Source organism: Diadema setosum, chromosome 7, assembly GCF_964275005.1.
Source record: "Diadema setosum chromosome 7, eeDiaSeto1, whole genome shotgun sequence".
In the NCBI taxonomy this organism is placed as follows: domain Eukaryota; kingdom Metazoa; phylum Echinodermata; class Echinoidea; order Diadematoida; family Diadematidae; genus Diadema; species Diadema setosum.
This window is the reverse complement of record NC_092691.1, coordinates 15,805,160-15,830,037: the sequence shown is the minus strand read 5'-3', so window position 1 is coordinate 15,830,037 and position 24,878 is coordinate 15,805,160. Positions and strand designations below refer to the sequence as shown.

The 24,878-nt window shown below is 37.3% G+C and overlaps 1 protein-coding gene and 2 long non-coding RNA genes across 3 annotated transcripts in view; 1 reads left to right on the top strand and 2 right to left on the bottom strand.

Moving 5' to 3' along the window:
* The window catches only part of LOC140231078 (BDNF/NT-3 growth factors receptor-like), an 86,818-nt gene that overhangs the window by 9,138 nt on the left and 52,802 nt on the right, over nucleotides 1-24,878 (top strand). The gene's annotated exons all lie outside the window — the stretch shown is intronic.
* Nucleotides 10,035-11,475, bottom strand: LOC140230339 (uncharacterized). Its single transcript, XR_011901391.1, has 3 exons — nucleotides 11,430-11,475; nucleotides 10,850-10,922; nucleotides 10,035-10,482 (listed from the first exon to the last, which is right to left on the bottom strand). It is a non-coding gene; the product is annotated as an uncharacterized lncRNA (long non-coding RNA).
* LOC140230338 (uncharacterized) lies at nucleotides 11,940-13,830 on the bottom strand. The gene is made up of 4 exons (XR_011901390.1): nucleotides 13,815-13,830; nucleotides 12,971-13,035; nucleotides 12,520-12,596; nucleotides 11,940-12,014 (listed from the first exon to the last, which is right to left on the bottom strand). It is a non-coding gene; the product is annotated as an uncharacterized lncRNA (long non-coding RNA).

The following is a 24,878-nucleotide window of genomic DNA, read 5'->3' as shown; positions in this document are numbered from 1 at the left end:
CACCCCCAAGTGTGAGTGATGTCTACTAATGACGTAAAATTTACTCAGCGTTTCAAGGGTGTCGCTAAGCTGACATGGCTTCCTAATTCCGCGAATTGAACGAATCCAAGCACAAGATTATAGCAAGCCTTTGCTTCTTCTGCTCAAAGATCCATATGAGTGCTCTTCATATTCAGGAGGTAAAAGACACTGTAATGTCTAATAAAAATTAGCTCAACCAGGAAGGTGAGACAAGAAAGGCACGCTGTGCCACTTTACAGAGACATGGCTGTGTATAGTTAATAAACATAAGGCATACTACAGTAGTACAGAGTACAACGACAACGTACATTTAGACCATTTAAATGTAGACCCTAAATCAATATCGAGCTTCACAAAACAAGCTCAGATTCAGAAGATGAATTATGTGTGAGACCTAAAGTTTAGTCGTTACAATCTGATATTAATTTACATGTTATAAATTTACCAGAGTACATGCATAATCATTGATGTTTCATCATTAATGTCTTAGAGAATTTTTAGCCGGTTTAGGTAATTCTAGTTTAAATAGAATAATGTTATCATGCCCATGGTTATGAAACTGTTTTTAAACATGATTACGAAGAGATATGTAGGTTCGTTTTTTTTTCTCATCGGTCACTCATCGCAAGCAAAGTTTGTTGCTTCCGGCCACTCACTGAAGTGTATGGGATTACAGTCTGATAAGTCTGACTGGTGCTGGTCAACTATCAGGTCAATGTCAGACATATCGGGCATAATCCGATAAGGAAAGATCGTCAGATGAGGATCATACGCGACATGTTTGACACTGACCCGATAGTCAACCAAGAGCAATAGAGCTAAACCCGCGCCAGGCGCGGGCCAAAATTTCGTTGACGGGTAAAGGTCACAGCTTCCATAGGCTGCTCAGCTCGAAGCGCGCGGCACGCATATCAAATTTCGCCCGAAAATGCACTTCCGTATGGCTGGCCAGCGCTGCCATTAACGCCATCTACCTTACGTACGCTCAAACTACCGTACGTACGCTTAAACTACCGTACGTACGCTTATTTACCAATCAGTGAGCTCAGTTAAGCACGCGTACGCTTCTAAGCACACGTACGCTATCATCGTGCGTACGCTCCAAGCATACGTACGGTATGCTATTCTTGCTTACGTACGTATGCGCAGTTTTCTGTTGACTGTCCAATCAGAATTCCCGTTACAGTCAAATCTCCGTAATCCTGCAGAAGTGTTCAAAACTCCATGGAGCGCAGTCTAACATCTGGAGAACTCGGCCACACGACAGCTCGTCCTCGGGGGCAATCTAGACAACTCATTATAGCAGCCGAGACAGCATGTGATCTTGACAACATCTGTGTGGGACAACTTTATTTTTAAGTCTTTAAGTTACAAAATGTTTATAATTACTATAATCAATGAAGCAGATTTTAAAGGTATTTTTCTCTTTTCACACCGAATTGGCGATTTGTCCCATAATAATTCATGGTAGGGGGTACTGAATATCTGCGGGCCCGTTCTCCTGATTTGTAACTGATGTAGAGGACATTTTTATTTTGTGGTTAAATCATTTGCATTACAAAATGTTTTCCTTTTTTTTTCATTTTGTTGATGCACATTTTAAAGGTAGGGGGTACCTTTTACAGACCTCCCAAAATGCAGCAAAACATTAAATATGAACCTCAGGGGACTTGTTTAGGCCACTGCTGAGAAATTTGGAAGTCAACAGTTATCTACAATATGAATAATGCACAAAACTCTTAAGCCTTTTTGTTGCAGTCTTCTGTATTTTCTATCTATAAACACAAATCTAAAAGTATAAGAGCTGATGTAATAACATATAGAGTGTGTGGCAAGAATGTATATAGAAATGTTTGTAAGTTTTGATGAACCTCCTTCACAAAATATACATGATGGACACACATGCAGTGCATGGGTCTGCAAAGGTAGCCAAGTAATGTACTGAAATTTACGGTGAGCCCCGAAAAAAATTCAATTCAAAATCTAACGGTCAGCAAAAATGTACTAAATGTTACCTTTCACTTTCAGTACTTTATGGGAGTTTCTAAAATAATACTCTCTTCAACATACCACTGTATTTATACAACTCTTCATTTAAGGCATGCAAATAGGATTCCCTACCTTTAAGGGTATTTTTCTATTTTCATACCGAATTAGCAGTGTGTCCCAGAGTAATTCATGGCAGGGGTACTGAGTGTCTGTGGGCCCGTTCTCCAGATTTATGACATATGATGCAAAAATAGACCTTTCATAAAATCACTATGAAATTATATTCACATTGATTTGCATTATATTCTGTTAACTCTCAAAAAGAGCCTTTCAGTTTTCCAAAAATAGAGAGTATTCCTTTTTTTCTTTTTGAGGAGTGCGGATAGGGGATGGCAGAGTGGTAGCTCAGTGTAACATACAGGTAAAGGCATACAGTGCAATTATTCAAACATTATCATTCTTGTTTTCATTTTCATTCACCTCCTTTTTTCGTAGTATACGCGTAGTATTAGGCTATTATCATGATATACTTATCATTATCATCACCTGGGGTGCAAAAGGGGTCACACTCCCCCATCCTCCCCTTTATCTGATATTGCTATATACACTTAAATGTGGATTTATTGCGGATCAGTAGGACATGTTAATACATACATGGCTAAACCATTCCCTAGGTGGCTCGGAAATTGAATCACTACAGACACAACCACCCCCCATCCCACCCCACCCTCCCCCCCCCCCACGTAAAAAAATAAAGATAAAATAAAAATCCCAGTACCGCAACTGTTTACGAAGTGTACGATCAGGGGCGCTCCTCCATTTTTATCCATTTTATACGCGAGATCTTACGCTTTAAAAAAAAAATGAATTGCATTTATCATGTCATTATTCATAACATCGTACTAAAAAGTTACTAGTAAGTCCATTACCTTTGTTACCATCATTTTTTTTTTTTATAAAAACAATTTTCTGACACTTTTATCTTATTCATTGGGTGTGGAGGGAAGTGTCTCTGACACAGTGTGTTTGGTGAAGCTACTGTCTCCCCTTTGAATGCTTTGACAAAAACATTTGACAGACAAGCAAAATGCTTTTTTTCGTATTTCGCAAAGTACAGATTTGTGATGCAAGTGATGCTCAAGATTTCAATTTAATATCTATAATCCACAGCACTGTACAGACCCTTTGTTAGCATTATCAACATCTGATATCTATATCATACGTGATCTCAGGTATATCAGTAAACTATACCTTGTTATCATTGTTTCTATTATCATCATTGTTATTATCGTTATTGCGATCATCATCATTATTATTGTTGCTATCATTGTCATTGTTATAATAATCATTACTATTTTAATTCCTATTCTTCTTTAATCATCATAATAAATTGGTAATACTCGTTATTAGGATGATCAGTTTAGGATGGGGAGTGCAGTGCGCTTCCATCTGATGTCTAATAAATCTAAGCTAGCTCTCCGCGCAGGCAGGTGGAAAAGTCACGCTATTATAATGATGAGTAATACACTTGCTTTTTTTTTCGCCACAGTGAGCATGCCCAGTATGGTTGTGACGTACCTATAGCTTTGCCACTGCACTTTTACCATTTATAAAAGAAATCAAGGAACAAGAAAATTCCGATAGACAGTTCCCTGACTCGATGAATTGCTAAATAATTTGATATAAAGAATCTTAATAAACAGTCTGCAAAATTCAACATGAACATCATTCATAACGACAATGAGGGTGGTATACTGAATCGGGTTATTCATCAATTCCGATGTCCATTGCAAAGACGGTAGTTTGGTAGGATCTCTCAGTAAATACGGAAGAGTATACTACATAGGCTGCTCCATTCTCTCGAAAACGGGGGAAATAAGAATAATAAATCTCCCTAGCCTACGGCCCTGGTACTGATTAAAAAAAGCATACAAGAAATCCCTTCATCTTTAAAAAAAAAAAAAAAAAAAAGAATGTCTTTGTCCGCGTGAAAAGCGCAAGTTTTGTGTGTGCCAAAACACTGCTTCACTGATTGACACCCCGCCCAGTCCTTCTCTGGTCATCGATTTCTATTTCCAGGAACCTAACCATGTCTTTTGACTGCATCAGTTCTTGCCTCCCTTCTGGAGGTAGACCATGAACCTCTGGGAAAGTCACAAAATTCGAACGGTTTTACGTTTTCTACAAATTCAAAAAGAATGCATGATCGCATACACTGTGTAATATAATTATAACAAACAAATCAAAGTTAACTCTTTATGTGCCACGTTCGCACGTCCGACTCAGTCGACGGCGTGCCAACTTCGCATATTCTGCTCAACTCTCCGCCCAATCCGATCGATAAATCGCCAAATGCCGCGGTACAATGAAAGTATTTCTCTCACTTCAGTTCCCCTCACATATAGCTTGCATTTTATGTGGTGATTCATTATCAAGAGGACCCGTGTTCTCAACTGGATTTGAGAGTGATTTCTAAGTTTCTGTTACTGTTTTGTGTGCAAAAAGGTCATGTGAAAGAAAAACAATCATAGATTTGTCATACAATAATACATCAAAGCAAAGCTTGGCATTTTCTCTACAACTCTACTCACTATTTGTCCAGATCAACAGAAATCTATAGAAGTTACATAGACTTGAAAAACAGAATGTTTCTCAAAGCATGAAACCGTTAGTGTCTCAGAATAATGTGGCACAAAGGGGATTTCCACCATGGCACATGAAGAGTTAAAAAACAGTATCATTGCCAATATTCTATACATATTTCACAAATAAAAAGGCTTCACTTTTCTACATGTGGCACTTTTTCGCTCTTTCTCCATTTGAGTCTGGTCTAAAACTGCCTGAGGTGGAGTATTTTCCGCACAAGAGGCCGAGATGCATACCCGGTACAAGAAAAAGAGCTCTGTTTTTTTGGTTTTTGTGCTCACCATGTGGCAACTAAATGAGATTTTGGACAAATGTAGAGATTGTTTTGTTTTGTTTTTCTTTTTTGCTTAACAACCACTAAAACTCGTTAAGTCTAAAAAGTGCTCAATTCAGAGTTATCACACATTTAATAATATTTTCATAACTATGTTTAGCGCCATCTTGAGTTCAAAATTATACACTACGGCAATTGCCTGTGTATTAGATTACTTTTTCTGTTGTGAAGGAAATGTGATGCATAGTGTTGCAACAATAGTGTATTGACTTAAATTCCAGACATTGTTCTATAAAAGAAAATTGTTCTTGTTTTACTTGAAATGTTTTCATCATTTGCCGGAACACTTTAGCAAACCATTTTAGTCACTTGGTATAACTAAATAGGAATGGGGGTAATGTGAATTTTGTCTGACGTCTGAAGCATGTTAAAGGGATTGTACAATTTCGGTTGAGACCTATCTTCAGATTTCTAACATTTTTTTTGAGATAGTGATAAACTTTTTTTATGAAATATGAAAGAGCATGTAATTTTAATAGGAATTCAACGTTTGTTTTATGAAAATTGGTTTGAAATGGCCGCGATATCCAAAAAGAGCGATTCTAGTAAAAGTTGGGACCCAGCTTTTAGTACGATCGCTTTGTTTTACTTTGCTTTGGGGTGCCTCAGCCATACGAAAACCGATTTTCATTAATAAACTTTGAATTTCTCCTACAATGGTATCCTCTGTACTACATGTATTTCATAAGTGGTTTCCTGGGATCTCGAAAAAAAAAAGTTAAAAGCCAAATTCTCATATCCACCAATACTAATAAACTATCCCTTAATGTTCAGAAATTAATGTAGTACTCTGGAAGTGTATGAAAGATATCGTTATGTTGATACTAAGAGACTGAATATAATTTTCTTGTATTTCCTCATCACTGTCATGCACTCTTCTGCTGTCGCCCTCTTTTCTCATGCCTGTACCCCCTCTCTCTCTCTCTCTCTCTCTCTCTCTCGATCTTTTGCATTCTTGCAGGCAGTTATTGCACACACACATACACACACATGCACGCACACACACAGCCACGTCCCCTTCTCTCTCTCTCTCTCTCTCTCTTTATCTCTCTTTCTCTTACTACACATCTCTTTATTTCAAACATTACAATTTTGAGAAATAATGAAAGCATCCACACATTTGACATTGCCAGAAATACACTTTTCTGTGTAAACTTGAATTTCTATTTTCATCTTGTCCTCATTAGTCATGTAATACTGGTAGCTTCTTGAGGATTGCATGATTGAATTCAGCATGAAGACACATACGCACGCAGCACAGTTGCATAGCAATCGAATTTGAATGAAAAGGCGTGTGAGATCAAGATTAAAGTCTGGATGACTGTAATGTATTTAAAGCAGAATGGTCATCATTGTCTGATATTCTTAAAACCAAGCCGCATGAAAGTTACAAGCAAGTCATATGAAGACATTCTTCTTAATAAAATGTCACATCAAAATACTGACAATCCCAATTTTGGAAAAAAAAGTACATTAATAATGATAACACCACATCTCATCAACCAACATCGAAGTTTTCAACATGGTTTGACCTTTGGGATTATAACATTAGAAATTACCGATAAACAACAAAAATAACAGAACATACTGTACCTGTCAATGCCACCAATACTGTTAGAAACTCATGATCTTAAATCACTTCAACATGTAACACAATGTGAATGCACTTTATTACTCTGAGTGTTTATCTACTTGTAGTTTATCAAGAAAAAATCAATTTACCGCTGTAAATATAACAGAGATAAACTAATATAATACTAATTCACTGCAAGTTTCTTACTGTAGGGCCTACAATGTACTGATCCACAATGCAACATTTCAAATGGCTATTTTTAGCCTATCTCACATTACTTTGTGAGGTACATACTACAGTGCATGTCACTAACAGTGCTGTTGGAATATATCTTAATTTTCTTGATATACAGCACTGCAAACAAATCTTCAGCATCGATATTTACTTTATGAATATATAAAATGGAAGTATTTACTGGCAAAAAAATATACATAGTTCTGCATTCCAGAAGTTTGCACAAAAATCCATTATGCATGCAATGTAAGCTTCCATTATCAATGTCATAAACAATGAAATCTCTTTAAGAATATAACTCTTACTCTGACAAAGCAATCTCAAGGGTCCCAAAGCAGTTTATCATATCACCAGACTGACAGGAATGATTACAAGTATCCTAATCGAGGACCACTCTAACCTTGTGCTTTCCTCAAATATTCTACATATCCAAAGAACACTTTAGCATCACCCCATCAACAATTCATCCTTATCAGTTGTGCATTATGAAAATTTCATATCATTCTCCCTATTAAAAATAGTATAGCTACAAAACTGGAAGTCAAATTATACAAACTTATACACCTTATTGTTAACAACCAACATTAACTATCAATTCTGTCTAAATCAATGGCCGTTGTCATTTAACTGTTTGAAAAAAAGGAACTATTATATGCTAATATATTGTGATTGCTGTCTCTGTGAAATACACGAAATGTGTTTTTTCTTACTCCTTGTTGGAAATTACCACAGAGTTAAAGATAATTTTCCCTTTGTCTCAAAACATTGTTAGTTCAAGAGGAATAGTTTCGCTTGCGATTATGTATTTTGAACATAGTTTCTGATTTTCTGCAAATTTATCATCAATATCAATAGATCCATTCAATTGTAAATTTTCTAATGTATCGTGTCAAACTGTTTTCATGTTTCATTCTGTTGTTTCCATTCATCTGGGTTTTTTTTTTTTATTTGAAACGGATGCTTAATGAAAAAAATGCCAACTTTCACCATATATACCATGGTAGCCTTACCATTACAGTATACACGGTATGAGACACTATATTAGGGACTATTGAGACTACTACCTGCATGGTGTACCGGTACTCATCAATTTATGGGTTGTAACAATCAAATGTACATGATCTACAAGTAATGAACAAAGTCAAGGGTGTGGGTGTACAATGAACTCCCAAGGGGTTGCTTCCATCAAGGGGTTCTACCAACTCCCTTAGCTGTTTAAGTTGGTGTTCAGTAATGGGACATTCAACAGGGGAACCTCCATAGGATTTTCAAGACCCAAGCCTTCTGGTGGAGGCAGCTCTTGCTGTGCAGACTCTGCAAACATATCCTGAATTGCTGTAAGGTTGCTGCCTTGCAGCGTCAAGACATGTTGTATCTGCTTCCCTCCGTCTGCAGACCGTGGTTATTCCACTGACCCATGAATGATGTTAAAGGGGATGGCTAGTAACTAATCACTGGGAATCAGTGGGAATGCTGGGGGATGATTATTCCAATTCTTGTGGGATTCATTTAAGAGTACATTATATCTATTGTTGTGTGAAATTTATTTGCTTCAGAAGGGTCTCATATTCAAGTAATGTGCAGTTTAATGCCCCGTCACTGTTACAGGCATGCTAACCTGGAAACATTAAACTGCAAAAAAAAAAAAAAAAAAAAAAAAAAGAAGCAAATAATTTTCACACAACAATAGATATATCGTCGCTGGTTTCGCAAACCGACGTATCTCAGCGCGCGATGCGAAAAGACAGTTTCGAGAAAAACGCATTTAAATATTTCTTAATTTCCCAACGATAAATTCGGATTGCATTGGATTGCGGATTTTTTAGAATGCTAGCATACTGGTATTCATTCTGTCTGATGATATGAATTTTCAGTTGTTACATACAAGAAAAAGGAAGATATACGCAAGCAAAGTGGTACGTCACTATGCGAAACCACGAAAACTGGACTCTCACAGAGGAATATGGGTGACTCATCGGTGCGCGTCCTTGAAATTTGCACAGAGACGTGAAGTTAAGCTTTCGCAAACCGACGTATCTATACGCGCACATAGGTTATACACGTGCTTTACTCTCTCTTCCTCTTTTCATTTCTCTATCTTTCTCTGTCTTTTTTCTTCCTTTCTCTCTCTCCCTCTCCCTCATTTGACTCTTTCTACTCTTTATTTTTCTGTCTTTTTCTTTTTTCTTTCCCTCCCTATCATATGACTCTTTTTTTTTCTCCTCTTTTCTTTTCTCTATCTTTCTCTGTCACTTTCTTTTTCTCTCTCATTTTACTTTTTCTTCTCTTCATTTTTCTGTCTTTCTGTCTTTTTCTTTCTCTCTCTCTCTCTCACTTGACTCTCTCCCTCTTTCTCCTCTTTTTATTTCTCCAGACTGTCATAGCACATGTACATGTACATCAAAAAATGCAAACTTATTCAAATTTCCCTTACAGCCACTTCTTTATTCATGGTGTTTACAGGCATTACACTTCATGGATTCTGATTGAAAGTACTTCAACTAACTGGTAGTCTGCAGGTAAATGCACAATTAATATCACTTAAAAAGTATTATGAATAAGTTAAATTCAGTACATTCTATTTAATACTACATTATAATAACGATTTGAGAAAAAAAATATATTTTTGGGGTTTTTGCTGGTTTTGCCTGCACTCATAAATAAGTGACATTGACTTTCTCAAGAAAACTGTATGATAGTGAACAAACAATTAAGATCAGGACCATCTTAAGAATAATCATTGAAAACTGCGCAATTCAACAAATCAAAATGGTATGTACAAATTGTCTTCTTCACAATGTGCATAATACCTACAATGTCCTTTGTTTCATTTCAGGACATGAAAGTTCAACAGAACTTGTATAAAATACATGTAGTCAGAAATCAAACGATTACCGATAATTCAAATTCAGTACATTCCATTTAATGCTGCAATGTGACAATCTACATCGGTTTCAGAAACACATTACTGGATATCTGTAGGTTTCCTTTGGACTCATAAATAAGCTACCTTGATTTTCACGAAAAAAAAAACTGTAAGACAGTGAACATTAGTAACAATTAAAATCAAGATCGTTTCAACAATAATCATTAAAATCTCTGCAATTGAACATAATATCAAAATTGTATGTACATAATTGTTTTCTTCAAACTGTGCATAATACCAACAATGTCCTTTGTGAAACTAAATTCAAAAATGAGAAACAAAGCTTATATGAATTAAAATCCCTAAAAGAAACTAATGATATTCATATTTTCATTGAAACTCTTAAATAGCTTTTACTTTGGGAAGGGGACACTTATTACGTTTGTTTGTTTTTTTGTTTTTGTTGGAGTTACATTTGAATTGCGTCTTCCATACAATGTGCAAAGCCAGAAGGAAAGAAAATGAACACTTGAGTGTATAACTGAGACAATTTTTTAATGCAAAGTTTGTAAACCAATTATAAAAGTGGAAATAAATGAAATTAAATGAATAGAAATAAATCTTTACTTCTTTCCTGAAGGTTTGAAACCTGCAACTGCAGGGTAGTTAGTCTACATGTAAAATATAATGATCTGGAATGGAACTCTGCTGAATCTGTGTCTGTGAATAGACCCTAAATCTAGTTAGACTTTCTTATCCTCGTCTCTGTTGTATTGTCATGTAGAAGGACGGTTCTTCCATCAAAGCCAGAGAGGAAACCTGTTTCAAATAAAAATAGAGTCAGGTATCAAATAATTTGATATGATTATGATTTTTTTTTTTGTCATCAGAAATAAAACGCTGGCATTAGATTGTAGAAACAGAAAAATTTTCTACATGGTATAAACTGGGGCTAGAGACATAATATATTGAACATTTTGAAAATTTCAAAGAAAATTTTGACCATGTGGAACTGACTTTCCTTATCTAATTTGGAAAGGGAATATAGGCTACACTGGAAATGAAATCCTAGAGATTAGAAATAAGTAAAAGACAGAACTACATCTGTAGTTTGAATGTAGAATAAATTTGGAATCTGACTGCTTATCTATCAGCTATTAAAATGTTTATATCTAGACTATCTTACATCTTCCACTTTATTGTTGCATCGCCTAGGCCTAATGTCAGAACGGTCCTCGCGTCCAAGTCAAAGATGACACCTGTTTTAAAGAAAGAAAATATATAATTATATAATAATATATTTTAAATAAAGTATCCATATACAGACTACAATAGAGATTACATGCAAAAATTTGACTAGATCTAGTTTCCAATGTATAGATCAGTTGAGTGGAGTCATTATTGTACTTGTGAAAGTCCTGAGTAGTAAAGTAAGATCTACACCTAGATCCATACTACTACAGATCTACATCCAGTCTAGAGTCTACAGGGCTGATAGAAAGTGTTTTCTCCCTAAAATAAACACAATTTGGTAATCTAGTTCAAAATTTGTTTTGTTCTAAATAGTACTGAACTTGGTCTTAGAGTAATTTAGATCCAAAACCGTACTTAGATTCAGGTCCAGCAAAGTTAAACTTCAGCTCAGGCTCGGGATGGTAGCAAAGCTGCATTCAACACTATTAAAGTTAACATAGGGATAGATAATTTTTAATTCAAACATTGAAAGTCACATCTTGTATACATGTAGTATCTAGTCTTAATAGTACCTTAGAACTTCTGACAGTTTCTTTAGGTCATGCTCATTATGCTACTCTGTGCTAGGCTCTGCCTCCAGAGAGGAAACCTGCATCAAATAAAGATAGAGTCATGTATGAAATAACTTGGTAAGATTATGAATTTTTTTCTTTTTTTATCATCAGAAATAAAACGCTGGCATTATATTGTAGAAACAGAAAAATTTTCTACATGGTAAAAACTGGGGCTAGAGACATAATTGAACATTTTGAACATTTCAAAGAAAATTTTGACCTTGTGGAACTGACTTTCCTTGTCTAATTTGGAAAGGGAATATAGGCTACATTGGAAAAGAAATCCTAGAGATCAGAAATATGTGAAATACAGAACTACAGCTGTAGTATAAATGTAGAATAAATTTGGATTATCTGACTGCTAATCTATCAACTACAGTATTTAAATATTTATATCTAGACTATCTTACCTCTTCCACTTTATTGCTAATCTATCAACTATTTAAATGTTTATATCTACACTTTCTTACCTCTTCCACTTTATTGTTGCATCGTCTAGGCCTAATGTGAGAACGATCCTCGTGTCCAAGTCAAAGATGACACCTGTTTTCAAGAAAGAAAAAAAATATATATATATAAGAATAAAGTATCCATATACACACTACATTAGAGATTACATGCAAAAATTTGACTACATCTAGTTTCCAATTTATAGATCAGTTGAGTGGTGTCATTAATGTCTTGTGAGAGTCCTGAGTAGTAAAGTAAGATCTACACCTAGATCCATTCTACTTCAGATCTAGATTCAGTCTAGAGTCTACAGTGCTGATAGAATGTGTTTTCTCCCTAAAATAAACACGATTTTGGTAATCTAGTTCAAAATTTGTTTTGTTGAATATATTACTGAACTTGGTCCTAAAGTAATTATGATCCAAAACCGTACTGCAGACTTAGATTCAGGTCCAGCAAAGTTAGACTTCAGCTCAGGCTCGGGAAGGTAGCAAAGCTGCATTCAATACTGTTAAAGTTAACATAGGGATAGATAATTTTGAATTCAAACATTGAAAGTCACATCTTGTATACATATAGTATCTAGTCTTAATAGTACCTTAGAACTTCTGACAGTTTCTTTAGGTCATGCTCATGATGCTACTCTGTGCTAGGCTCTGCCTCCAGAGATAAAACCTGTTTCAAATAAAGATAGAGTCAGGTATCAAACAACTTGATATGATTATGAATTACAATTTTTTTTTTCATCATCAGAAATAAAACGCTGGCATTATAAATTATTGTACAAACAGAAATATTTCCAACATGGTATAAACTGGGGGTAGAGACATAATACACTGAACATTTTGAACATTTCAAAGAAAATTTTGACCTTGTGGAACTGACTTTCCTTATCTAATTTGGAAAGGGAATATAGGCTACACTGGAAATGAAATCCTAGAGATTAAAATTAGTAAAATACAGAACTACAGCTGCAGTTTACATGTAGAATAAATTTGGAATCCGACTGCTAATCAACTATTAAAATGTTTATATGTAGACTATCTTACCTCGTCTACTTTGTTGTTGCGTCTAGGCCTAATGACAGAACGGTCCTCCAAGTCAAAGATGACACCTTGTTTAAAGAAAGAAAATATTTGTTTTGTTAGAATAAAGTATCCATATACAGACTACATTATAGATAACATGCAAAAATTTGACTAGATCTAGTTTAAAATTTATAGATCAGTTTAGTGGAGTCATTAATGTCTTGTGAGAGTCCTGAGTAGTAAAGTAAGATCTACACCTAGATCCATAGTACTAGATCCAGTCTAGAGTGTACAGTGCTGATATAAAGTGTTGGTAATCGGTGCTGGGCTCTGCTGCCTCTGGCCTGATTCTCCCTTTAGGACCAGTCTATAAATATGTTTATTTTTTTTATTTTTTTTTTTTTTACTGATATTTGAGGCTATAATTTCGAACTAAATTGCTTCACCCTAGTATTGTTGTATGAACTAAAATCATAGTGCCTTAGCCTTTTTAGGCTTAGCTTTATTGCTGGGTAATGAACAGATTTAGCACTGGCCATCCATTCTTACACCGATCTCGAGTCGTAACTTAAACAGAACATAAAGTTAGTAATACGTGTACATGTATGGTAGGTTTCCAACAAATCAACACTGTAGACTAGTAGTGGTACGTAAAAACCGACACCCCTTCTATTTATAGCACTGCGTGTAAAGAACGAACTGTCACGCACAAGACTACGCGCAGTGGTTCTTGGATGGATGAATAGACCTCCCAAACGTCTCTTATTTAAAGTGAAAACAAAGTTCTGGTAAGGGCCTGAGAACCCGTCTGGCATCATTTCATATTTGCTTGCAATATATCGAAAGAGTCTACAAAGAAACTTACCTGGCTGACGCGGTTTGCCGGAGTGATGAGTCGTTTTGGCGTATTTTGAGAAAAATAATAAAAGTCGGTAGACCGACTTTTATTCCAGAAGGCTCCAGACTAACTCGGTCTCTGGGAAAACTCGACCCTATTTCAGACAATTTACACACAGTTCGTGATCGCCATGTTCATCAGTACTCTATACTACGGGTACCCAAACGAGGCCTTGATGAGCAGACAGGAAAGTGCGTGCTAATCCTGTGCAAAACAAATGGACAGCGCGCGGTCCTCAACGCACATCACCTCAGTTGCTGAGACGCGCGGTCTTTGAAGTTTTTGTTGTTGTTTATCAAGCGTCTTTGATTGTTTTTAGAGGTGCTTGAGAGGCGCACACTAATTTTGCATGCGCGCCAAAGAGGTTTTTGATGCGCGCGTTGTAACAACTCGGACCATTACTGCGAGTAGCCAGAACGCTACAATGTAGTTTATACATGCCGCTCCCATATGCATAGTACAACGCTGCACAATCCAGAGGGACAACCAATACAACTCATCCCGCCGTCAAGCAAAGCGAGGCTGAGTTATCCCCGAGTCCGAGTCTAGGCCTGACCCCGTTCGAGTAAGTTCTGAGACTGAACGTTTTTGGTTCATATTTCCCATTTTCGTCGTTACCCATCGAATATCTTGTTATTACAGCGTTATTCCGCACATTTCCTAGGCATACGTTCACATTTTGGAGCAAAATTTGACAACTTTTTGGTGATTCTACCTCTTGTGAAACTATGACAAAGTTTGGTGTACCTCAAGGTTCTGTTGGAGGCCCGCTGCTTTTTTCTCTGTATATGCAACCAATTAGTGAAGTATTTCGCAAGCATTGTATTAGTTATCATTGTTATGCGGATGACATACAACTTTATTTGTCTTTTAAACCCACTGTGTCTTCATTGTCATCCGCCATTGTAAAACTCGAAGCATGTTTGCAAGACCTGAAAATTTGGCTTACATCCAATGGCCTTAAACTAAATGATGATAAATCTGAGTTTCTGTTATTGGGATCAAAGCATATGTTAAGCAAAGTTGATTATCAGTCATGTCATGTCAACATCGGTAGCACTTGCATTACTCCGTCGAAAACAGCCCGTAATTTAGGTGTCATATTTGATCAGGAAATGTCATTTCGAAGTCATGTAACTCATATTCAGCGGAATGTTCGATATCAGTTGCGTAATTTAAGTTTCATAAGGAAATATTTGTCTAAATCTGCAGCTGAGATACTTATTCATGCTTTGATTTCTTCTCGGTTGGATTTTTCGAATTCATTGTTGTGTAATCTTTCAAAAAAAGATGTCACAAAACTTCAACGGTTGCAAAATTCTGCTGCCCGATTGTTAACTTTTACTAATAAGTTTGATTCCATGTCACCAGTTCTCCGTTCCTTACATTGGTTACCTGTAGAAAAAAAGGATTATTTTCAAGATTCTGTTATTAGTACATCATTCAGTTCATTCTTTTTCCCCAATATACATAAGTAATTCTGTTCAAAAATACAATCCGACACGAAGGCTACGTTCATCATCAGATGCATTCTTACTCCAAACAACCAGAGTAAAACATGGGTATGGTGATCGTGCTTTTTCCGTTATGGGACCAAAATTGTGGAATCAGTTACCTCTTCAGTTAAGGGAACTGTCATCTACAGAGTCATTCAAATCCAAACTTAAAACTTATCTGTTCCTTTCATACTGAGGACTGTAATTGCTGTATGTCATTAATATTGGATTAATATTGTATTTTTAATTGATATATGTTGTATTCTTTATTTGGTATATATTTGCTTTTGTTTACCATTTTTTCTTTGTTGAAATGTTTGAATATGTATATGCATGTAAATATATGATATTTTTTCATTTTTGAAGCGCCATGAGCACTGAAAAGTGGACCTGTGCGCTATACAAGTAGCCACTATTATTATTATCATTAACTTTTGCAGGCTTACCAGAACTTTCTTTGGGCTTTAATATTCACTGGGAATTTGAGGATGTCCAAATATTACTGAAAACGCGATAATAAACAAGATCAACAGCAACACAGATGATACCGTAGATCATAAATGCACATTGGAAAAGCACTACTAGTACGTGCACTTCACACGTATTGGCAATAGAGGGTAGGGGTGTTGGTTTCAAAGTACAATGTATAGTTGAGGTCTAGGCCTACCCCACAGCACAGGCCAAGGCCTTTAGTTACACACAGCGCAACTGAGTGCGTCAAAATAACACCACAAATCGCATTTTAATGCACCCTTGTGAATTCAGAGTAGTCTCTTTATATGTGAGTAAAATTTCAGGGAATTTGTGAGATATTGTAAGTTTCTGCTGATAGGAAAACATTAGGGTGTCGTTGTATTAGACACCCAACCATACTAGCATGATGTATGTAAGCTAAGCGCGCGTTTTGAGTTATTTTGCGCACGGACAAACAAACAAACTAACTAACTAGAGAGAAGCACTCTGAGAGCGCAGTCCTCCGCCAAGCATGCAGCTCGTTTCCACCACTGATCTTGTTCTTCCATAGAGATATCCGTGATTTCCACCCTTACGTAGGTCTACTTATAGCATTGTGTGCTGAAAGTCGTCCGATTTCCCAATATAGAAGTCTTTGTTACGTCATAAATCCTCAGCTGCACGGCGCGCCTCGCCCTAGCAGAAACTAGAGCACGCACTTTAGTGCGCGCATGCAAACCTCAAATACGCGCAGCCTGAACTATCAAGTTCATTGACCCTACCTGCCAAAATATAAAAAATCCTTCATAAGTTCCTCTAAAATTCTCTGATCACTACCAAAATTTAATCATCTTTTACTTGTATCATTCTAAATCTTTCCTGCAAGTTTCATCCAAATCCGTTAACTACTTTTTGAGTTATTTTGCACAAGGACAAATTAACAAACAAACAAACAAACAAACGGTAACGAAAACATAACCTCCTCCTTTGGCGGAGGTAACAAACGAACCAACGGTAACGAAAACATCACCTCCTCCCTTGGCGGAGGTATTAAAACAATGGCATTATAGGATGGAGAAAATGATGCACAAATATGGAAAAGCTTTGGTGTAGTAGGCCCTACTTCCGACCGATTCGGCAAATCTATCAGCGTTTATATAATGAAGAGCTGTATCGCAAAACGCGCTTACACAATTTTTGTTTGGTAGATATATTTTTTATAAAAGGTGCTAAAAAAGACACAAAGAAAATAAGAAAATGCAGGATATTTTCAATAACTTCTAGAATATTCTTTGTAATGTAACAAGTGAAGGATCACCGGAAAGGTTTTATTTTGCTCTATCTGACGATGGACATAGGCCTACTTTAAAATATTAGAAATGGCGCTTAGCTCATTTTGCAATTAAACTCTTCATGAGGTATATAGGTCTATCATTGCTTGCCCCTACACACACAAACAGCTTGACACAAAAGGCCTACACGCACACACACACATACACATGCACACACACGCGCATATATTATGTAGGCGTACCTTTTTTCCCAACCACCCCTTGTATTCAACACTCATGATATTATTGAATTTAATAATCCTTATCTTTTGACCTTTTTCTTTTTTTCTTTTTTTTTTGTCATTGTTTCTGTTAATCAGAATACCGGTATACATTGTTTAATTCAGGGTGAGAATAGATGTGACAAGGATATGATATTTCCTTTTTTTTTTAACCCCATAAAGCCTAAGCTATTTTGACCCTTCCCAGGCCGGGGGACGAATATTTTTTTCGTACATGGAAACGCTACAGGACATGAATTATTCATAAGTTTAACTGAAATTTTGAAGTGCGCAAGCGCATGGACATGCAGGAAAATAACTGTCGCTTGCGATAGCTCTACAACACACATCACATTGCACACACAATTATCACCTTGTACGTCTGATACAATCACGCCGACATATCACCTACTTCTAATTAACTAATCAGTTTGAAAACACAGAACTAGACTCTACTGAAGTTCGGCCTACTATTAGTATTATTACATGTTTACGTGTGGATTTGTAATGATCTTTCGTTGTTATTCGAAAGTGCACTCGAGATGCTCGAGTCACTATGTTCACTGGCAGCTCTGAGAAGTCGATTGTGAATACACGATCCGCTTCATAAATCATAGCAGGGAGGTGGGAACCACCTCCCCGATCATAGCCAAGTAGTAGTGGTACGGAGTAGGCTTAGTAACTGTGGTAGCGGTGTATACGAATACCTGATCCACAAAAAAAAAAGAGGTCGTGCAAAAGATTTCGAAAGAGCTCTTATTTGGCCATGTTTATGCATGTACGAATAGTGGTAATGTGGCATCAATTCCACAAGCCTGTGGCTGTAGAAGTTGTGACTTGTACAGTTGTACATTGCACTTGAACTACAGTGTACGCATGTACCTGCTCTCCTATACATGCTGGCTGGCCGCCCTGGCTGACAATAGACCTTATGCATATGACGTCACACGGTCTTACTAACTGAAGGGCGCCCTCCCTCAGAGGGCAAGCGATGCGTTGTTAGAGCATGCTTTTACACGCGAGGCAATGGGCATTTACACACAACATCGGTGTTTCTTTTACTGTCTTTTCTATTGCATGTAATCTACAGCCCTAGATCGGGAAATTCAAACTTGTATAGCAAAATCGACATTTGATGTATGCATTGCACTCACCAGGTTAATGATATATCCAACATTTTGGCACAATTTTCATGAAAAAAGATGCAACTACCAGCGGTGGTAACAGCTAATCAACCTACGAATCCGTTAGCCAATCACATGCGAGGTAGATTTCTACGTGTTTTTTTTACTAAAACACGTACCTCACATGTGATTGGCTAATGAAATGCAAAATGGCGACATACATTCAGCGAACGGCGATATTGCGCTATGGATACAAATTTCTGCGATATAACCTAGGAATTCTGTAGTTACTGTGAGTATTTCGATTGCACAATGTGAGAAAATTACCCAAATATTGCTGCATAATGTGTCATGTCATGTCAAACTTGTTTGATGGTAAAAAAAAAAACCTGCCATTAGCCTGGGGACTGGCGGCGAGTGAGACGATCGCCGCTAGCGCGCATAGGAAAAGCACATAACTAGCTGCACGCCTCTGCATCAAGGACTTCGCTTGCCCTCTAAGATGGCGTCGCGAGAGGTTGTCAAGCAAGTGATGACGTCAATGCATAAGGTCTATCACGATGATCTCCGCACTAGCTGGCTGCTAGCTGCCCGCATATTTCCAGCGGGGTTACGTAGGGCGCTCATGAACTGCGAATCGAATGTAAACTGAATAGCGAACACGTACGTACGCACGCAGTGATCACACGTGATCATGTATGTAAATCAAATGTACAGTATGCGAGTCCGTTCATCCTGTATATATTGGCCAAGCCATAGAAGTCCACGCGCTTGCGCACTTCAAAATTTCAGCTAAACTTATGAATAATTCATGTCCTGTAGCGTTTCCACGTACGAAAAAAATATTCGCGGCCGGCGGGGGGGGGGGGGGGGGGGGGGGCGCACATGATGTATCGCCGTCATATTTGGCACATGGATGGAGCAACTCAAACTCTATATGACCCTACACATTTGAACTTTCTCATGGCCACCCATTAAGGGCATTATTTACAACAACAAAAAAAGAAGAAGAAGAAGAAGATAAATATAAGGAATATGCTCAGTTAAACTTGATTTTTCTTTTTCATTTTTTTTTCCGGAGTATATAAATATGTCTCCATTTTTGACTAATTTGGCACAATACAAAAGCAATTCAAATTTCATTGTCTGTCATGATTAAAATTCTCAAGGTCACCACACGGAGGGGCTATTCATTCTAGTATAAAGAAAGATGATACTAGAACTTTGTGTGGAAGAGTCAAAATGACACAAAATAAGATGGTTATCTTTGAAAAATACCGTTTTTTCAATTATCTCTTTTTATAGCTATTGTTTAATGCCTATGTCACATAGAGCAATTTGCAGGGCCATTAACAGCCATGATAACGTGATATTTTGCTAATTTAGCAAATGACAGCCAAGAAAATCCCATATTATCCACTATTATATTGTACTGGAACAGAAGAGTACGCACACTCTGACTGACAGGGTTGTCAGTTTACGATTGCCATGGCAACCAGAAATATCGGACATGGCTGAATTAGGCCTATATATCATTTTTTGCGATACAATTTTAGGAAAAGTCAACAAATCTAGTTGAAATCGGAAAAAAGTGCGTAGGAGTGGCAAATAAAAATATGGTAGGGGGCACAATGTGCCCCCCCCCCCCGCCCTTTGGCTCTATAGGGTAAATTGATTGATATGATAATTAATTCAAAGTTGTGCATGGACGGACGAAGAAACAATAGTGGCATACGACTTCTGAAATCACCTTTGGCATCTATGATCATTCAATCCCAAAGTTTGCATTTTGTACAATGTATAGGGCCTACAAAACATAGAATGTACGTGGTAAAGCAGAGAACATGAACTGTACCAATCAATCAAGAATTCCGCGGGTCGACTTCGACCCACCAAACAAACTAATCAATTTTGAATAGTATTAAGAAAGGGATTGAAAAAGTTTCACGATCTTATCAAATTTTGAAGGGATTCTTTCATGTACCGGTAACTAGATTCTAATCATATCTGAAAAGCATTCCATCTCATCAAATAACACTATAGCATTCGCAGTGATCTAAAGGCATGTCTCCATAATGATACTACGTGGTTTTATGATACCGCTCACTCGCGCTTACGCGTGTACAATAAAAGTCTATAGAGGTGGGATGAGCTAGCTGTCACCGGCAGTGTCGAAATGAGTGGAGACAGAAACCACGGTAATGCCGATAACAATGTTGTCAAGAGTTCCAGATAAAAAAAGAAGGACCAGACAGTTGTAATCCACGAATCGATCAAACCTTCGTCACACGTACATGGATGGCCGTCCACAGATTGATACCTGCATATCGCTTTATCGCACGCAAGCGTATCGCTATGCCATAGTTATGTACGGCGAGCATGAACTGTACTGTGCTAGCCTTGTATACGAACGCTTGTGATAATTTTTGCAGAGTAAAAGCATAGGAATAAATTATCGCATAAAACAAACTTGAATTTAGGCCACGAATACAGACATTCGTGTGTACATTTTGGGAACCTGTTATACCAGATTCCCTTCTATGAGTTTACCTTACAGGAACCTGGCATACCCGGTTCCTGTACGGAACAGTGTAATAGAAATGTTTGTGAAGTTAGTAGGGATGGTAAAAAAGAAAAAAAGAAAAAGATGTGCTGTGATATGGGATTGCAATCCATTCGATATCAATGCACAAGAAGTTTGTATCTGCAGCCCTCAATTTGGTGTACCGATTCTTGTAATTCTCATCAAAGTCTTCTAGAATATTTTTTACTTCTTACTTTCCTTTTTTCAGATATTGGACAGATAAGTTAAGCACGTAAGATCTAAGATGTGTAGATATTCAAAGAGTTCACGACTTCTCCAATCATTGAAAAAAAACACACGTTTATTTACAAAAAAAAACAACAACATAACAACACTAAGATAGAGTTCATTTCTTGTTATAAATCCTTCAAGAGAGTGGATACTGATAATTCAAATCTCTAGTCTGTTTATCATTGAAGGGAGAAAAGTTTTCTTTAGATTCTACTAATAAAACTACTTATGCTGGCGTTCAGTTTTTACCTTGTCATTCGTAGTAGGCACTTCAATTTGATAATTTAAAAGTCTTTTTTTTTTAATAGAAATACACGTGTAGTGCCGGATTTTATATCCACATTATCATCTAAAGGCATGAAGAACATGAACAGATAATATTCATTCACGTACAATGTTCATAAACATGTATGGATGTAGGATATTCTCAGAAAACTGAAATTGCAAATGAGTGTATCACTGTATGTACTTGATATTTTTTCCTGTTGGCTGTTCAGCTACCCTTAGTTATATCCGTGCAGTGTGCAGAGCTGAGAACTAAATCAAAGTGACATTTTTACACCGCTGCTTTGTTTCAAGATAGATGTATCGACTCTTCAAGGAAACCATTGATACAGATAGGCCCTACAGGTGATAACTTTTAATGAGGTCTTCGACCATCATGTGCCATAAACCAGTGTTTTGTTTTTGTTTTTTGTTTTTTTTTTTGCACAAATGTCACATTGTCAACAGATTCTGATATTCCTTCCAGTTTTTATCACACATTTTGATAGCAATTTGTGAATGAAATTTAATACATCTGTAGATACATTCACCAAGGAAAACTGGTTTTAATTAATTTTTTTCATTTCTGGCAAGGCACCTGATATCTTGAAGAGGAGAAAGACTGAGAAGCTGTTGTTAAATGGGCTCTAAAGGGGCCCTTCGACTCAGCATATAACTTGCATGTTCCCTCGCCATGTCTTTTGTTACTCACAGAAACATGCAAGTTATGCTGAATCGAGGGGAAGGTGCATTCCAATGTCCTTTGTTAAACATTTCAGTATACTTGAGCAATGATTGACAGATGAGGTCATCTGAGGAATATTGGTTTGGAAGGATTTTTTGTGGGCGTTCCCAAGTAATCTGAAGAAAAATGGAAGAAAAAATCATTAAAAATACATGGACTGTTTCTAGATATTCGTTTCACCACAAAAGTAATGTTGAGGGTATCATAAATCAACACAAACCAACATGCATTTTGATTTCAGGGCCCCTTTAAATTACGTGGTATGACTGAAAACATGTATTTGATGGGATATGATTGCCAGCATGTCTATTGATCAAAAGGAATTAATGTGTGTTTGTACGTGTGAGTGGGTGTGAATGACTGTTTGTCTCATGCGCATTGTCATATGTGACCCTGCACCTCAAAACAAACAAAAAGTGGCCAGACATTAATTTTTAGTTAAGACCATATTCTGAAAGAGCAGACTTTAAGCTTTAAAATGATGTATAACTCAAATCAAAATGGACTCTCCTAACCTATCTAAATATTGGAAAGAAAGCACAAAGTCAGGAAAAGTGTGAACTGAAAAAAGAGGCTCTGAAGGAGAGTGTCTATTCAAGCGCTTAATCTTTACCAAACCGTGCTGGCTGTGTGATGAATGGGACAAAAAAAAAAGGGAGTAAACCACCAGAGTAACAACAATGAAGGGATTATGAAATTAAGCATGCCTCATTAACACATTCTGTCCATAATTAATGCCAACTTTCAAAGCAGTAGCACTATCCTTTCAAAAGTTATTAGAGTTGAAAGTGAAGAGTGTGGACAAGGTTTTTCAGAAATGAAAAAGAGATTCTAAAGACACACCTAATCACACTATTCTACCAAAATGTTCCAGATAAACTGCTAAAAGAACACACATTCCTGCCCGTTTTATCATACCAAATTTTAGCATAATGTAAAAGAAGACCCGCTCTTTCAGAAAATATGAAAAAGTCAAGTTCGGCTAGGTTGACCCATTTCACTTATTTTCAGTCCTCACGCAAAATCAGTGTGTGCGACTTTATGTTCGTTTTGAGGTGCACGGTCACATATAGACAAATCTACAAAAACGATGAAATTGTAATTGACAGGAATGTGCGTGCATGGTGAATTGCTTTGTTTTTACGTGCTTGCTCTGTTTGTGTGTGTGTGTGTGTGTGTGTGCGCGTGTGTGTGTATGTGTGTGTCTTTGTGGGAGTGATAGCCACCCTGTTCTCTTGTGGTTTAAACTGTAATATTATCATTTTTTTTTGTCCATACCATATTCTCATTTTCAGCGAAATGTCCTAGGGAAATGAGGGGTTGTAATATTCAATGTCTAACATACACAAACACGAACGCACACTTACAGGTAAAAAATGGAAAGCAATAATAATCAGGCAAAGGTGAAAGCATTTTCTTTTATCCATCATTTTTTTTCTATGTACACGTATAACCGAGATTATCATAACTTGGATCCCGTTTACAGTGCGAGGCTCGGCCGCGGCTCGGCCGCGGCCGAGCCCAGCCCCGCTTCAGTGTAAACGCGCAAAAGGCCAAATGCGAGGCCAAAATTGGCCTCGCATTTGGCCTCGCTCTGGAGGTGGTCTCGGCCGCGGCCGAGCCGCGGCCGAGCCCTGCCTCTTCTTGGTGTAAACGCAAACTGGGCCAAATGCGCGGCCAATTGCGCGGTCAATTTTAGTCTGGCTTCCAAACACTCTGCCTTTATCTTTCGCTATTCAGGATATTAACCCCCTCAACGTCGAAAACTAGTATAGTTTAAGGTGGTTTTGTCCTGCAAAGGATTTTTTCCTTCGGCAAAGGCCTTTGCCCGAACGGCGACTTCGTCGCCACGGAATTCATTTGGCAAAGGGTCTGAAAACCAGACAATACCAAATTGCGTTTGTTTACAAGCAGAGCGCCACTACGACAAAATATTGAAAGGTTTGAATCAAAAGCGCGGCCGAGCCCAGCAGTGTAAACGGACAAAATTGCGAGGCTCGGCCGCGCACTTGAGGCCGGACTCGGCCGCGGCCGAGCCGCGGCCGAGCCCGGCCCCGCACTGTAAACGGGGTCATATTCACTGTTGGTGTCTGTGTGTCATTACCTGCTACTAGTATGTGTCCATAATAGGATCATGAACCTGGTATATATGTTAACATGTTCTTTGTTTTGTTTTTGTTTACCAATACAGACATGGTTACGATAAATATTGAACACATTTATACACAAAGAAGTATAATCAACTTCATGATATATAAAGAACATGCGAGAAGAAAAATATGCAAAATAATTGTGTATAATTATACAATGTATTTCAATTCAGTATCCAATTTGTTTGAAATTGTTTGTTTGAAAGCAGATAATTAATAGTACGTCGGTATTTTGTTTTTCGTCAATCTGTCATCAAAAATGTAAAATCTCCACTTTGAAATCCCTGTCGTTCATTGGCCTGCACTACCTCAGCGTGTCATTATGATCATAATGCCTAACCATGTACTTAAAAAGGCAACGCAGCAGGGCAACGCTGTGAGTAAAGGGGGCGTACAGGTATAATACGTGTGCCAATGCGCGGGTACAGCAGC